We start from the raw sequence: 14,858 nt of genomic DNA on the forward strand, positions 1-14,858 counted from the left end.
AGGTTCTTAGGGTCAACGTGCTTTTAAATTGCCTGGGTATCCAGGCACAGTAAGAAAGCACAACAATGCAGAGGGGCAGCCAGCTGAGGACATCACTGCAGCATGCAGGATGGAAGTCAGACAGTCAGGTCAGCCCTGGCCACAGAGGTGGCTGTGCGGTACAGTGGCTGATAGTTTGGGGTAGGGGCCAGGTTTGCAAAAAACAGCTTCCTCAGAGGTGTTCAGGAGGAGACCAGTATTTACTAGGCATCTACCATGTGCTTTATAGCTCTCACCTGGGAAGCCCTAGAACACAGCTGGTGCAGGCAGGCTCTGGAGCCAGACTCCCTGGGATTAAAGCGCCGGCTCATAGGATGTGGCAACTCAAATCATGTGTCCCAGTCCCAGACTCCTTGCCTTGGCAGTGGAGGTGATCATAGTACCCACCTCCCCAAATTTTCTTACTGTGGGTTAGACAAGATATATACAAAAGTACCTAGCACAGTGCTTGGCACATAAAGGCTCAACACATGCGAAATGCTATTATTTTTATTACCAATGACAAACACGCTCTCCTTAGCCAAACCTGGGTCAGGCTCCTCTGAGGCCCCTTTTTGACTAGGCGCTGACTTCGGGCCCTGTCTTTGGCCCAGTTAGTCCAGTTTTAGCAAGAAGCCTGTTGAGTGGGTCTGGCTAGTATCCCCCAGCCTTGATGTTTCCTCCTAGTAATCTTGCTGCCACCAGACTCCCACCTGCTCCTTAGCTATACGTGTCCACTTGTCCTTATATTGGGAGTTGAGCCCATCTCTCTCCCCTGTGCAAACCCCTGTTGCAGTAGCCCCCCCTTAAATAAAGTCTTTCTTATCAGTTTAACAAGGAGATTATCATGCATAATCTTCTCCTCCTCTTCCTTCTCCCTCTTCTCTCTCTTCCCTTTGCCATTCCTCTTCCTCCTCCTCTTCTTCACTCTTCCTTTTGCTCTTCCTCCTCCTCCACGTTTCCTCCTACCTCCCTCTTCCTCCCTCCTTCTCCTTCCTCCTCCTCCCTCTTCCTCTTCCCCTTCCCTCCTCCTCCCTTCCAGTCCTCCTCCCTCGTCTTCCTCCCTCCTCCTCCCTCCTGGTCCTTCTCCCTCGTCTTTCTCCTCCCTCCTCCTCCCTTCTCGCCCCTCCCTCCTCGCTCCTCCTCTTCCCCCCTCCTCTTCCCCTTCCCTCCTCCTCGCTCCTCCTCCTCGCTCCTCCTCCTCGCTCCTCCTCTCTTCTCCTCCTCCTCTCTTCTCCTCCTCCTCTCTTCTCCTCCTCCCTTCTCCTCTTCCCTTCTCCCTTTCCTCCTTCCTCCTCCTCCCTCCCTCCTCCCCCACCCTTTCTCCATCTTCCACCTCAAAGTTTGGGATCCCATCCCTGACCCTGCTCTTTTAACCTGGACAGTGGGAGTTTTCGTTTCAGCTGAAGAACTTGACATTTTCTCTGCCTGGAGACCAAGGATGAGAAGGAGCATTTCTTTGTTTAGCTAGAACTGTAAGATCTGAAAACAAAAGAGAGCTGAAAGGAGGCAGATGTGAAACAACAGCCTCATCCCTTTGATTCTCTGGGTTACACAACCACCTGGGCAAACTCTGGCCTGAAAACTTGGGGCTCCTTAAAGCATTTTTTCTCTCAGATAGAAAAGGAGGGAATTCATCAGTGATTCATTGCCTTGAGATATGGCAGGATGAGGGGCAAAGGATCTGCTTTTCTGTCTCTGTCTCTCCTCTTTTTTCTTGTTTAGGGAACTAAAGGCAGAGACTGAATTTTAGGAAGCAATTTTTTTTTCCGATCTCCTCCAGAATTCTGTGCCATGAGAAAGCTTAAAATCCAGTGTAATAAAGGATTTTGAGTTTGAACTATGGCATTTAAAAAACTAATTCCTCCAAGGCTTAGTTTATTTCTCTTTTGAAAACAAATAATAGGAATATTTCCTAGGCTACAGCTCCTTGAGGACAGGAATTGGGTTTGTTTTCCTTATTTTACTTGGCGTGTCTGGTATGATATCTGCCACACCATTGGTGTTCAATAAATATTGGAATGAGTACACATCACCTACCACACTGAGTAGCTGAAATTATATATTGAGATACTGTGTGTGAAAGCTCCTAGCACAGTTATTTTCATTAGTGCTCATTTTTTCTGATTTTAGACATATTTCTGAGGATGAAGATGAAGGGTGAAGAAAGGAAGGTGATAGGAGGGAGAAGCTGGAGAGTAACAAGGAAAAGGGTGGAGTTGGTGAAGTAGGAAGGGCGCTGGGTTTGCAGGAGACTGGCCTTTTATTCCCCCACTGTGTCTGTGATTTCTGATCGGTCATTTGACTACTCTGAACCTCAGGTTCCTCTTCAATAAGATGGAAATACAAATCTTCACTTTATTGGTGATGGGTATCCAAGAAGAAATGTATTTGTGAAGGCAGCCCCCAGAGTTCCCGACATGCCTTAGGTACAAAATGACATGAAACCTGAAGGTGGAGAGGAAACCAGAAGCAAAGAGCATAGGAAGGAGAATAGGAAGCCAGGGAATCTTTTGACTGGTTTGGGTTGGACTTGGGCCTGGGGAGACGTTGCATTTGGACATAAGCATCTTATCAATGAACCCTGTATTTGTAACTTGATGTGTCTAAATTGAAGCAGTGGGTGGTTGAGGTCAGAAGTGGGTAGGCACAGCTTGTGACTCCTGTGGATGAAGCAAAATGAACACAAGGCCCCAGATCATGCCCCTAGAAAGTAAAGCAAGGTTTCCTAGGATTCTTCAATGTACAGACTTAAGCTGAATCTTGATCCTGTATGGGTTGGAGATTGTGGTTGTCAATGAACTTGGCAAGGCAGGCAACAAACTGGCTGTGTGTGGAGACACAGCCTAAAAAAAGGAAACTTAAAAAGTATTGCTATTTTTTAAAATAATATTCTTTTACAATGACACTTTTTTTTGTAATTAAGGAAGTTGTGGACATTTATTCTGGAAATTTTGGAAAATGTAGAAAAGAACACATATAAGAGATAATCCATCTCTCCGTGACATTTTGATATACATTGACCCTTGAATAACACAGGGGTTTGGGGTGGTGACCCCCTGTACAGTAAAAAATCTCTGTTTAACTTTTGATTCCCCAAAAACTTAGCTACTAATAGCCTAATGTTGATCAGAAGCCTTACTGATAGCATAAACAGTGAATGAACAGATATTTTATGTTATATGTATATATTAGTGTTTTTTGTTTTCTTTTTTTTTTTTTTTGAGATGGAGTCTCACTGTGTCACCCAGGCTGGAGTGCAGTGGTGTGATCTTAGCTCACTGCAACCTCCAGCCTCTGAATTCAAGTGATTCTCCTGCCTCAGCCTCCCAGGTAGCTGGGATTACAGGCACCTGCCACCATGCCAAGCTAATTTTTTTGTATTTTTTCAGTAGAGATGGAGGTTTCACCATCTTGGCCAGGCTGGTCTTGAACTCCTGACCTCGTGATCCACCTGCCTCAGCCTCCCAAAGTGCTGGGATTACAGGTGTGAGCCACTGCGCCCGGCCTACATACTGTATTCTTACAATAAACTAGAGAAAAGAAAATGTTATTAGGAAAAACACAAGGAAGAGAAAATATACTTACAATTCATTAAATGGCAATGGATCACCATAAAGGTCTTCATCCTTGTCCTCCTCATGTGGAGTAGGCTGGGGAGGAGGAAGAAGAGGAGAGTTTGGTCTTGCTGTCTCAGGGGGACAGAAGCAGAAGAAAATCCATATACAAGTGAACCCAGGTAGTTCAAACCTGTCTTGTTCAAGGGTCAACTGTTTATCCTTCTAGGGGGGTGTGTGTGTGCGAGAGAGAGAGAGAGAGGTTTTTTTTGTTTTGTTTTGTTTTTGTTTTTGTTTTTGCGAGAGTTGTATAAAATTGGGGCATATTTTTATTATATCCTAAAAACTTATTTGTCCCAAGTCTCATCAATTGATTAGCACTTGATTGACTATCAAGTCCTGTACTCAATGAATTGAACTACATTCTATTTTAGCTTAGCTCAAGTCTTTGAATTTAAGAAGAATATTCTTGGGAAAGGTTATATTCAACTACATCCTACAATCAGTTCTAGAGTTTTCAAGGACTAGAATTTCCAAAAACTGAGTTATAAAATGTTCCCTGTCTCTCTTAGGCTTTCAAGACAAATTTCTTCCACCCTCTCTCTCCTCTTAAAGTAACTATGAGATCAGAAAAAAAAGAAATCCATTTTGACAATTTCCTTCCTGTTCTATAAAAAGAAGTTTTAGCAAGCTAGAGAGAGAGAGATAGGGAGAAGGGGGAAAGGAGAGAAAGAAATGATTGTGGAGACAAGGCAAAGATAGTGGAAGAAAGGAGGCAGGGACATGGAGAGGGAAGCTGTAGTGCTGCTTTTCTTGCTGTGAGACTTGGGGAAGTCACTCATTTTACTAATATTTACTGAATGCCCATTACATGGCAGCCCTGGGTTATAATTACAGCCTCCTGAACAATCTCTGGTGCTAATATATGGTCTCTCTGATCTCTTTTAAGTCTGAAAAGGCCCTCAACTCCTTGAGCTTTGAATAGCACTCTTTATAAACTATTGGAAAAACTCAATGCATCTTCCTTCCCGTGATCCCCCAGCAACTCACTTTGGCCAGTGCCAGACCAAGGACAGGAGTCACCACCAGGCCCATCTTCTGAATGAAACTCCCCTGAGGGCCCTGCCCTTGGTGGGCCACCTTCACTCTCACACAGAGAACAGGGGGTCTCAGGTTGTTAAGGAAACTTCCCTCAACACCTCTCACCACATTGCAGATTCTCAAAGAGACTGGGAATTGAGCTCATCACCCCTCCCCAAGATGTAGATTCTGTCCCCCAACTCTTCTGGCAGGTATTGGCTGTGTTAAAGCCTGCGGAGACAAACTAGATAGGTCGGTAAGTAGACAGACAGTCAAACTATGTAGATAGATAGACAGAAGGTCTGTCTTCACTAGCATGGCTGGAGAAAGTACTAGATGAAATCCAAGAGAGAAGCACAGAAGAGCCAGATCATGTAGGATTTTACATGAAAGGCAATGGGAATTCTCTGAAGAGAGTGCTGTGGTTCATCATTTTCTTTTCTCCATTGTTCTATCTGCGTATAAGAAGCCAAGTCTTTCTTGTGCTTCCACCTAGAATGTTGCTAGGCATGAACCAGGCTCAGGCAACCCATCACAAATTTCCTTGAAGAAAGCTCTCATATAGCCCACTCCAGTAAACACTTTCCTCACTCTGAGTTTTAGAAGCGAGTGTTTCTTAACAAAATGCCTTCAACTTCACAATATTTTAGGATACAGCTTTTATTCCAGGATTTAGAGGCACAGACACCACAGCACCAAAACACACCAACAGAGAAAGCTCCAGGTCCTCACTCAGCCCTGACGCAGATGCTTTATTCCCGTACATATGTACTTTATTGTTGTTGCTTCAAGAAAAATAAATATAAAAATCCTGACATCAACAGATCCCCTCTTTCCTTCCCTTCTTACCCTAGTCACGATTACTTAGACTTTCTTGTGGAATAAGAAAAGATGACTAAAATGTCAAACCCAACCATCATCCCAAAATGTCTGGTCCAAAATTAGAACAAGGAGAAGACAATCAATCACTCCCAGGTTACGAATCATGACCCAGCCATAAGCAGAGTCTCTTGGTGATGTATTATGTTTATATCTGACTCTCCTTCTTGACAGTTGGCCTTCTGTGATCAGTTTCCTGCATTATAAAACTACTCCAGATGTGAGAACAGCTCAGTGGCAGAGCTCTCAGCCTAATTAATTCAATCACAGGATGGTGATTAAGAGGTCAGCGGTGACATTTCCAGAGTGCACCTTCTGTCTTCCCAGCAGTTAGCTTGTCCTAAGGCTCCAAAGCCCTCAGGTGCCTGTGGAGCCACAGGAGCCCTTGGGGGCCTTGTCCCACCCTCAGGTCTTGCTTCAACTGTTTGCAACAAGGCTGACCAAGGAACAAGGCCACAGCCACAGTTTGGTTCTGCTGGGAAGTGTAAATGTTCCCCCGTAAAAAGTGTTCACCCTAGATCCAAACACAAAGGAGCCAGAGTTATGAGTCCCAGGTATGCTGACTTTAATTTTGAATTCCATACTTAAGTCTGCTTCTTAGGAGGCAGCAGAAGGAAAAGGTGAAACTTGAGACCTTCAGAAAGGTACTCACCTCTCCAAGCTTTTACTCCCTCATCTGTAAAATTGGGTTTCTGATGGTTACTTCATAGGATGTGTTTTAGGAATACATGAGTTATTAATTGAAAAACTTTTAGGACAGTGCATAGAAGGTAGAAACACTCCATAATGCTAGCTATCATCATCATTATTATGATTAATAATAACTACTGTTATTATTAATGTCATTTATACCTGAGTTGTATCACTCAGGATACACACTCAAGCCACAGAATCTGACTTAGCTGATCTAAGCAGAAAAGGAATGCATTAAAAATGATATTGGGTGGGCTACAGAATTTCTCAGAGAGCTGGAAAATGAGACCTAGAGACCACCCAGCTAGCAACAATACCCAAAATACAGGGGACTTGCCCTGTGAGGGTAACACTGCTGCCCCTACCCAGCTCCAGAGATTATAGGGTACATGTTAGACATCATCCACCTGGGGCTCTGAAAACTACTGCTCCCTCCATCCACCACTGCCCCAGAATTTAATCTTGTTCTACCAGCTGCTGTCTCTAGAAAGGATTTTTCCAAATCCCCACTTCTTTGAGGGATTCACTCCTTATCCCCTTGTGGTGCTGTTCTGTCTGATTGGTAAAATCTCAGTGGTGTGTCCCTCTTACTGCGAGAGAGTCTGGGAAAGCACACATCTGTCTGTGTTAGTCCAGTTGCATTGCAATAAAGGTGTACAGTTCTGCAGGCTGTACAGGAAGTGTGGTGCGAGCATCTGCTTTTGGTGAGGGCCTCAAGGAGTTTACAGTCATGGTGGAAGGTGAAAGGGGAGCCTTCACATCACATGGCAAGAGAGGAAGCAAAGTTGTGGGGAGGTTCCAGGCTCTTTTAAACCACCAGCTCTCAGGTAAACTCAGGGCAAGAACTCACTCATTACCATGTGGATGACACCAATGCATTCAAGAGGGATCAACCCCCATGACCCAAACACCTCCCACTAGGCCCCACCTCCAACATTGGAGATCACATTTCAACATGAGATTTGGAGGGGACAAACATCCAAATCATATCACTGACATTGTCTGATTCTACTGTAGAAGGCAACTTTGCCTCCCACCAAGACCCAGAGAATGTTGGAAAAGGAGGTACAGTACCAAAAGATGAGAAAGAATGACAGTGGAGGCTGTTGACGAGGATGAGGGCTTGTGTAAGATTGGACCTTGTGCAGCATGGTGTGATTATTGTATATCCAAGGCCCGACTGGCCAACTGGACCACCAGGTGTTCATCCTGCTGGGCTGAGGATTGCCCTCTTACTCGTTTAATGTGCTAATGCTTCTGGAAGTACATGAGAATTAGGGTATTAAGGTCTCTCCCCTCCCTTGTTACATGGAGAAACCAAGTAACAGGAAGGCACTGGGAAAAGAGAGGTGGCAGTGTACGAAAAGGAGCCTTCAAAGAAAAGCATCACAAGGGACCTGAAGGATCTGGCCTGAAGGATTCATGGTTTGCACTCTCCCTGCACTGTGTGAGCATTTACCAATAAATATTAAATGAATGTGCTGTAATTATTAGATAAGTCTCTGGCCACCTGAAGCTACCCATGGATTTGAGGTAGGCTGGGATCTGCTGTGGAGGCTGCTGGTATTTCAGCAAGTGGCGGGCAACCTTTACGGCAACAGTTGGGTCTCCTGCAGAGTGAAATGCTGCTTTGCAAGAAGGAGGGTGTTGGAGACTGAGAGTGACTAAAGGTGGCAGGAAGAGCTCCCAGATGCTAAGACCAGGATTTGGCATGAGGCTGCCTGAGGGATTACTCTGGCCACTGCCTCCAGCCGTGCAGAAGATCTGGTATGACTTCTGTCTTCCGTGGCTGCGCCCCTACTGTTCTATGCTGACCCTGCCCAGCTGGAGTCTAGAAACATCCCTAACCTCCTCCATGGGTGGCTATGTCAAAATGATGATAAAATGTCCTCAGACAGGCTAGACCCAGCACTTGCATGGTGGCTCTGTTTGATCCATCTGAGACTCTTCAACCTTGAATAATAAGTCACATCTTCATTTGTACTCACCCTTCCTCATAGTCCCTTTGGAGCTGGAGAGACCTGGAAGGAATAATGTGAGAGTTGACTTTGTGCAGAGTCATCCATGCCTGAAGTCACTTGCTCCTCTCCACCCATTGGGGAAAGACTAGCAGATATTTATTTGCCTCATTTGACAGATGAGGCATCTAGGGTTCAGAAAGCTTATGTGACTTCTCTAAGGTCACAAAGCAGTACACTGAAGATAAATCTCAAGTCTCCTGTCTCCCAGTCTGATGCCAGTGCATTTTCAAGTTTTTAAGTTTATCATTTTTCTCTCCTGCTCCTTGGAACACTCTTAAATGCCTGGACACTACCACCATCACCACCATACCCCCATACCCCCATCACTGTAGGAAGACCCCTCTATTTGGTGCCATACTTGCATGTGGGGACCATCTTCCTCTCCCCCTAACTGGTTTTGGAATCCTGATGTGGTCATTCTCATACATAAAGGACTCTTTGGCTATTTGGGGATCAAAACTGAGCTATTGTTCTAGTTCCAGCTCAAGCCAACTTACATCCAAGCAACGTCAAAGGGAGCTTTTGTTACCTTTTTTTTTTTTTTTTTTTTTTTTTTTTGAGACGGAGTCTGGCTCTGTCGCCCGGGCTGGAGTGCAGTGGCCGGATCTCAGCTCACTGCAAGCTCCGCCCCCCGGGTTCCTGCCATTCTCCTGACTCAGCCTCCCGAGTAGCTGGGACTACAGGCGCCGCCACCACGCCCGGCTAGTTTTTTGTATTTTTTTTAGTAGAGACGGGGTTTCACCGTGTTCGCCAGGATGGTCTCGATCTCCTAACCTCGTGATCCGCCCGTCTCGGCCTCCCAAAGTGCTGGGATTACAGGCTTGAGCCACCGCGCCCGGCCTACCTCTCTGTGACATTCCAAGAGTCTTGAACCTATCATTTCTCCCCTTCTTCCTGAAACCAAAATGACCCAATCCCTCTGCCCTGCCTACTCATCCCAGCCTCCTAACCCCCCATCCCATCCTCCTAACCACTCACACAAGGAATTGATAAGGCAAGAGTGGCTATTTCCTGAACAAGAGGCCAACCAGTCACTGTGGTAGCTCAAGAACACAGGGTCTATGTGGTGGAAATGGACAACCAGGCAGTTTCCATTGCAATCACGAATTGGATTCTAGACTTGCACACGGCAAAGATTCCATGTCAAAGCACTGCCACAAAAACTCCCCTGAAGTGGAGGCTGGCGTTGTTGGGAGGAAATAGAGAGCACAGCTTCATTAGAGGGGCTGAAACCAAGAAAGAAACTTCCAGAGTGAGAAAAAGCCCGCTTATAATACATTTTTCCACTATAGTCATTTATCACTCTGGGTGCCCTCCACCACAGTAATCAGTGTTTTATGAACTACCTTTCCTTCAAAGGCTCTTTCTCCTCTTTGTTTTGCCCAAAGTAATAGTTTAATTAAACCCTAGATTTCTCCTGCTGATGCTTCTTAGAGAAATATAGTTGAAGTTACTAGGCTGTGTAGAAATGATTTTATTGGTTGCTTCTGTTTATAAAGAAGAAGAAAAACAAGCATAGTCCCCAGTTTTGTGTTCATTACATGAGCCCCATTCAGGGACTGAAGCCAACATGGCACCTTCTGGGGGATTAAGTGTAATAAAGGTGTTTTGATCATAATAACCCCACTTATCAAAAACTAATCACAAATCACAGCCTGTAATAAGCACAGTCTCAAGACTCAGGGCATATTAGCCTCTTAATTATGTTACCTGTGAAGTGTGTTCTGTTACATTTTACAGATGGGGAAACTGAGGTAGGTTTGAGTATCTGCCCAAGGTCCCACAGCTAAGAGGTGGGAAAGCCAGGATTCAAAGTCAGTATTCTGTCTCCAAGGACCAACTGGCTAACCTCTATGGATGCTTCCTTTTAAGGTTAAAGGTTGATGACGGTTAAAGTAGCTCAGCAACATGTGATTCTAAATATTTTTTTAAGGTTAATTCGGAAGTTAGGGCTTCAAGATGTTTTGTTTTGTTTTGTTTTGATTTGTTTTGTTTTGTTTTTTGAGGAAAAGGTAGAGAGCAAGTCTAGGTAAATGTTGGTAGAGAGCACTATGGCCTTCAGCCGATAGATTTGGGAACTCGAGTGATGAATCTGGCCTTTGCATCTTTAAATACCTTGGAAGGTCAGATTAGCACAGAAACCCTGATGCTGAACCAAACACTTGGTCCTCCCAGTTGGCAAACATTAGCTGGTTGAAATACTTCCTGATGGAAATACCGATAACACGCTGACAAAAGTTCAAACTTGTTTCTAAAGGTCATCTCGACTGGCAGAGTAATTAGTTCAAGTTTGCCTTTTGCTTTTCCCTGGTGAGAGTTTTAGCCGAAACCTCAGATTTTAGCCCTCTTTGCAACATACGGTCAGTGACAAGAGACAACCTGAGATTCTACCCAATACAGAGCGTGTGGTCATCAAAAAGTTTCTCTTCATCTGGGCCAGAACTGGAGTTAGACATGTATACTGGAGCTTAATGATAGCAGCAGCCTCTCCAGAGGAAATCTCCACTCAGTCCATTACTTGGATTCCCCAGGATGTGCCTCCAATCCCAGAAACATCCAGTTACTTCATGGACACATCACTGGAATATACTGCAAAGCCCACCATACCACCTGTTGAAGTCTCCGGAATCCCCCTTTCTCTGTGTCGCCTGTCACCTTTCAGCCAGCTCCCTAGGATTCTGCTCAACCTTCCCTTTTACCCAAAATCGAATCAGACCGATCCTACCTTCCAAATATCACTTTTATTTTCATTTCTTTTTCTCTTCCCACTGCTGTCACCTTGTGCCTGGGCTATTACAGCTGTCCTATCTGCATCCCACCATCCTCTGCACTGCAGGTGGAGTAACCTTTCTGAAACCTCCATTGGAGCTTGACTTGACTCCACTTAACATCTGAAGATCTTTCTGAGGGTTCCCCACTACCCAGACTCTCAGCATTGCGTGTGTTCTTCTGTGGTCTGGTCTGGTGCCTGCCTACTTCTCTGTTCTCATGGTGCACACACTCCCCACACTCCATTTGTTACATATTCACTCTGTTTGTCTGTCTGTCTGTCCATCTCCCTACCTCCCCTCTTTCCCTCCCCTACTTCCTTTCCTCATATCAAACATCTTGGAGATCCCCAATAGGTCGTGATATATAAATATTTGCACATAATGTTGCCTCTACCTGTCATAATCTTGTAATAACCTTACCACACATAGGGTGTGCTAAGTGTCCAATGCTTGCAAAGATTCCTGGGCATGCCTCTAGGGAACCACTCCTATAGGTCTGAGTTTCCTCGGCACCCAGGGTAGGGCCCTCTCTCTCTAGTGAATTGCAGAGGGACCTGTATGTGGGAAATGCTCACAGCCTGCCTGCCTCCCTGCCTATGGAACAAATGGGGATTGAACTCTGACCCTAATAGGACTCTGAGGGTGATCTCCTGGGACATGCATTCTAGGGCCCTCCAAGGCAGTTCCTCTTCCTCATATTTCACCTGTCACGCGCATGTCACTCCTCTCTCCCCACGGTGATATGGGAGCACCTGGAAGGTGGTATCCAGCAGCAATGGACGGTCTCTGGAGTCGGACTCACATTCAAGGCCCCTCTCAGGCACTGAGGAGTTGTGTGCCCCCTTAATGTGTGCCGAACTCACTTTCCTCAAGTGTAAATTGGGGGTGGTGGTTGTTACCACCTCTAAGGGTTGTTGCAAGGATTAACTGAGATAATTTGCATAGAGCACATAGTCTACATTTTTGCTCTTCAATAAAGGGCAGCCACTGCTTTGTTATTTCCTAGCTGTGCCTTCTACTTGATTGTGGTAGGGTTCGTGCCTATCCACTTATTTATTCTATGTGTTGTAAAGACCTAAAAGAAACACCCAATAATTGTATTAATTGAAATGTAATTGCCACTAAGTCTCCACTACTTTAGAGGGTAAACTTTTCTTATGGGATCATAATAAAAGGATTTGTATTATGCATTTTTGAGGCTTTTAAAATGTGGATAGTGAAGAGGGTTTTTCCCGTAATGAGTATGATAAAGGCACTGTGGCAGAGTTTCTCGAGCTGGCTGGGTGGTGGTGTGTGTGCTTAGTGCATGCTCGTGCCCAGAGATGTCACAAGAAGCCATCCTGAAACTTGCTGGGGGATGGCCTACGTGCATTGTTGAGAACATTGTCCTTTTCAGGATTCACTGAAGAAATTCCTGTCAACCCTGAGTTGGCAGAAAGGATTATATTTCTATAGAATGACTGACTGCTATGTTTGGAAATTTTCTCTTTGCTTTGGCCACTAGGAAGCTGAGTATAATATGCAGCCCACCTTAAACAAAACCCTCTGGTGATCAACATGGTGTTCTGACTTGGCCCCAGGCTTCGTCTTTGTGGTCTACATGATTCTCCTATACTTCAGTCTCTTTACCTCAGTGCCCAGCTCAATACCTGGCTGATGGGTGAAAAAATTCTTAACCAGTCTATTTCCCAAAGTCTATTCACCAACAGACTGCTCTTCATACATTTTTCTATACTTGTTTCATACATTTTTTTTGGAAAATGGCAAGATATAAGTGAAGAAATGTTATATTAACATTTTTTTCTTTCTCTTCCTCTCTTTTTTCTTCCCTCATCATCTGTCTTCTTAAAACATAGTGAGAGTTCCCTTACAGCAGATTTATTGTACTTTTACAACTGAAAGGGGAATAGTGCTTACCAGCTTGACTGGTGGAAAATGTCCAAGCTGCACAGTTCACTAGTTTATATTACCTAATAGAGAGATAAATAAGCTATGATTCTTCTTAAGGACTGGCTTTTAATTAGATTTTTAATGGATCCTCTTTGACTTTCCCAAGTATAAGTACTGCTGTATTAGTTCATTATTGTGATTAAAAGCAGCTAATAATTATCATAACTAAATAATTTTCCTCAAGTGTTCCAGCCCAGTTTGATGCCCTGAGTGTTAGCAGCCGCTGGCCTAAGCCTGTCTCTTTCTCTGCAGTGCATAGCACAGCAGCTATTTTGAGTTGGAGGCTGGGAAGCCTGCAGACATGCGAAGGCGCAAGGGACAGAAAGTGCCAGCTATCGGAGCCTGTGTCTTGATGCCGTGTGTGGTGCTGCTTGAAACACCCTCCATTTCACTCCTCTGATGTCTCAAATTCTAACCCAACTGGAATATCTCCCCAAGGATCTTTAGGTCACTAGTCAGGGCATAAGTCAGGATGCCCAAGTAGCAGGAGGTTTATGAGCTGCAAAAGGCTCATTCAGAGGTTCCGCAACATCAGCATTGGACTGAGAATTCCAACTTGTAGCATCCCCTTCTCAGCCCCCCAGCCTTTTGCCACAGAGGCATAGGGGTGGATGGATTGTCCCAGGAACCCCACTGCCTATGTGGGGTAATTATTCTTCATTCTTTTTTGTTGTTGTTTTGTTTTTATGAGGTGGAGTCTCGCTGAGATGCCCAGGCTGGAATGCAAGGGCGTGATATCTGCTCACCGCAACTTCTGCTTCCCGGGTTCAAGCAATTCTCCTGCCTCAGCCTCCCAAGTAGCTGGGACTACAGGTGTGTGCCACCGTGCCTGTCTAGTTTTTTGTATTTTTAGTAGAGACAGGGTTTTAACATGTTGGCCAGGCTGGTCTCAAACTCCTGACCTCAGGTGATCCGCCCACCTCTGCCTCCCAAAGTGCTGGGATTACAGGCGTGAGCCATCGCACCTGTCCTATTCATCTGTCATTCTTTACCTTTTTAAGAATATAGATGTTTCATAAACAAAGATGTCATGGTGGAATTTTTTGAAAATGCCTAACAGGAAGAGAATCATCATCACAATTAGTTTTACTATCAATATTGTGTGTTTGTTCTTCTTGTCTTTAGGCATGTATTTCTTTTTCTTTCTTTCTTTTTTTTTTTCAGGAAAGGGATCATGGTGTTGCCTTAGCAATATATCATGAATGTTTTTCCATGTCATTAAATTGTCTTTCATTAAATTGTCTTCCACAAAATCCTTTTTTAAGTTCAGCCAAGTAGGTCATTATATAAATGTACCATAATTTATTAATCTCTGCCTTTTGTTGGACATTTAGATGATTTTAAGACTTGTATTATAAGCAACACTTCGATTAATATCCTTTTTAAGCAATATTTGAGTATACCACGATTATTTCCTTGGGTGAAAATTTTACATGCCAGTCAAAGGGAGTGGAGAATGTTAATGTTTTTGCTATGTAGTACCAAATTGCCTTCTAGAAAGATGGAGCAAAGTAAACTTCCACTAGCAGTGTATGAGGATTGATTACTTCTTATGTTGTCCAACAGTGGGAATTATTGTTATTAATTTTTTTCTAGGTTTCAAGGCACAGGAAATGGTGGTTGATTTAATTTGCACTTTTTTCAGTCATGCAACTTGAATGTTTTTTCATGCATATGTTGGCCATTTGAATTTCTTATTTTGCAGATTGCCTCCTCTTGTTCTTTGCCCATTTTGGGCTGTGATGTTAATTTTGGTGTGATTATCTTTTGAAGGATTCAGATGGTCCTACTTTACCAAAACTAATTTTTGCCCACTTACTGTCTGTGTGACCTCATAGTAACGGGGAAGATAGGATAGACCCTGGGCTTGGGACTGGAAAAATGTAATG

The 14,858-nt window shown here is 44.3% G+C and overlaps 1 protein-coding gene across 2 annotated transcripts in view; it reads left to right on the forward strand.

The window, feature by feature from the left end:
- SLIT3 (slit guidance ligand 3) overlaps positions 1 to 14,858 on the forward strand; it is a 641,932-nt gene that overhangs the window by 219,679 nt on the left and 407,395 nt on the right. The window lies entirely within an intron of this gene.

The sequence above is a fragment of the Macaca thibetana genome, chromosome 6 (genome assembly GCF_024542745.1).
Source record: "Macaca thibetana thibetana isolate TM-01 chromosome 6, ASM2454274v1, whole genome shotgun sequence".
Lineage (NCBI taxonomy): Eukaryota > Metazoa > Chordata > Mammalia > Primates > Cercopithecidae > Macaca > Macaca thibetana.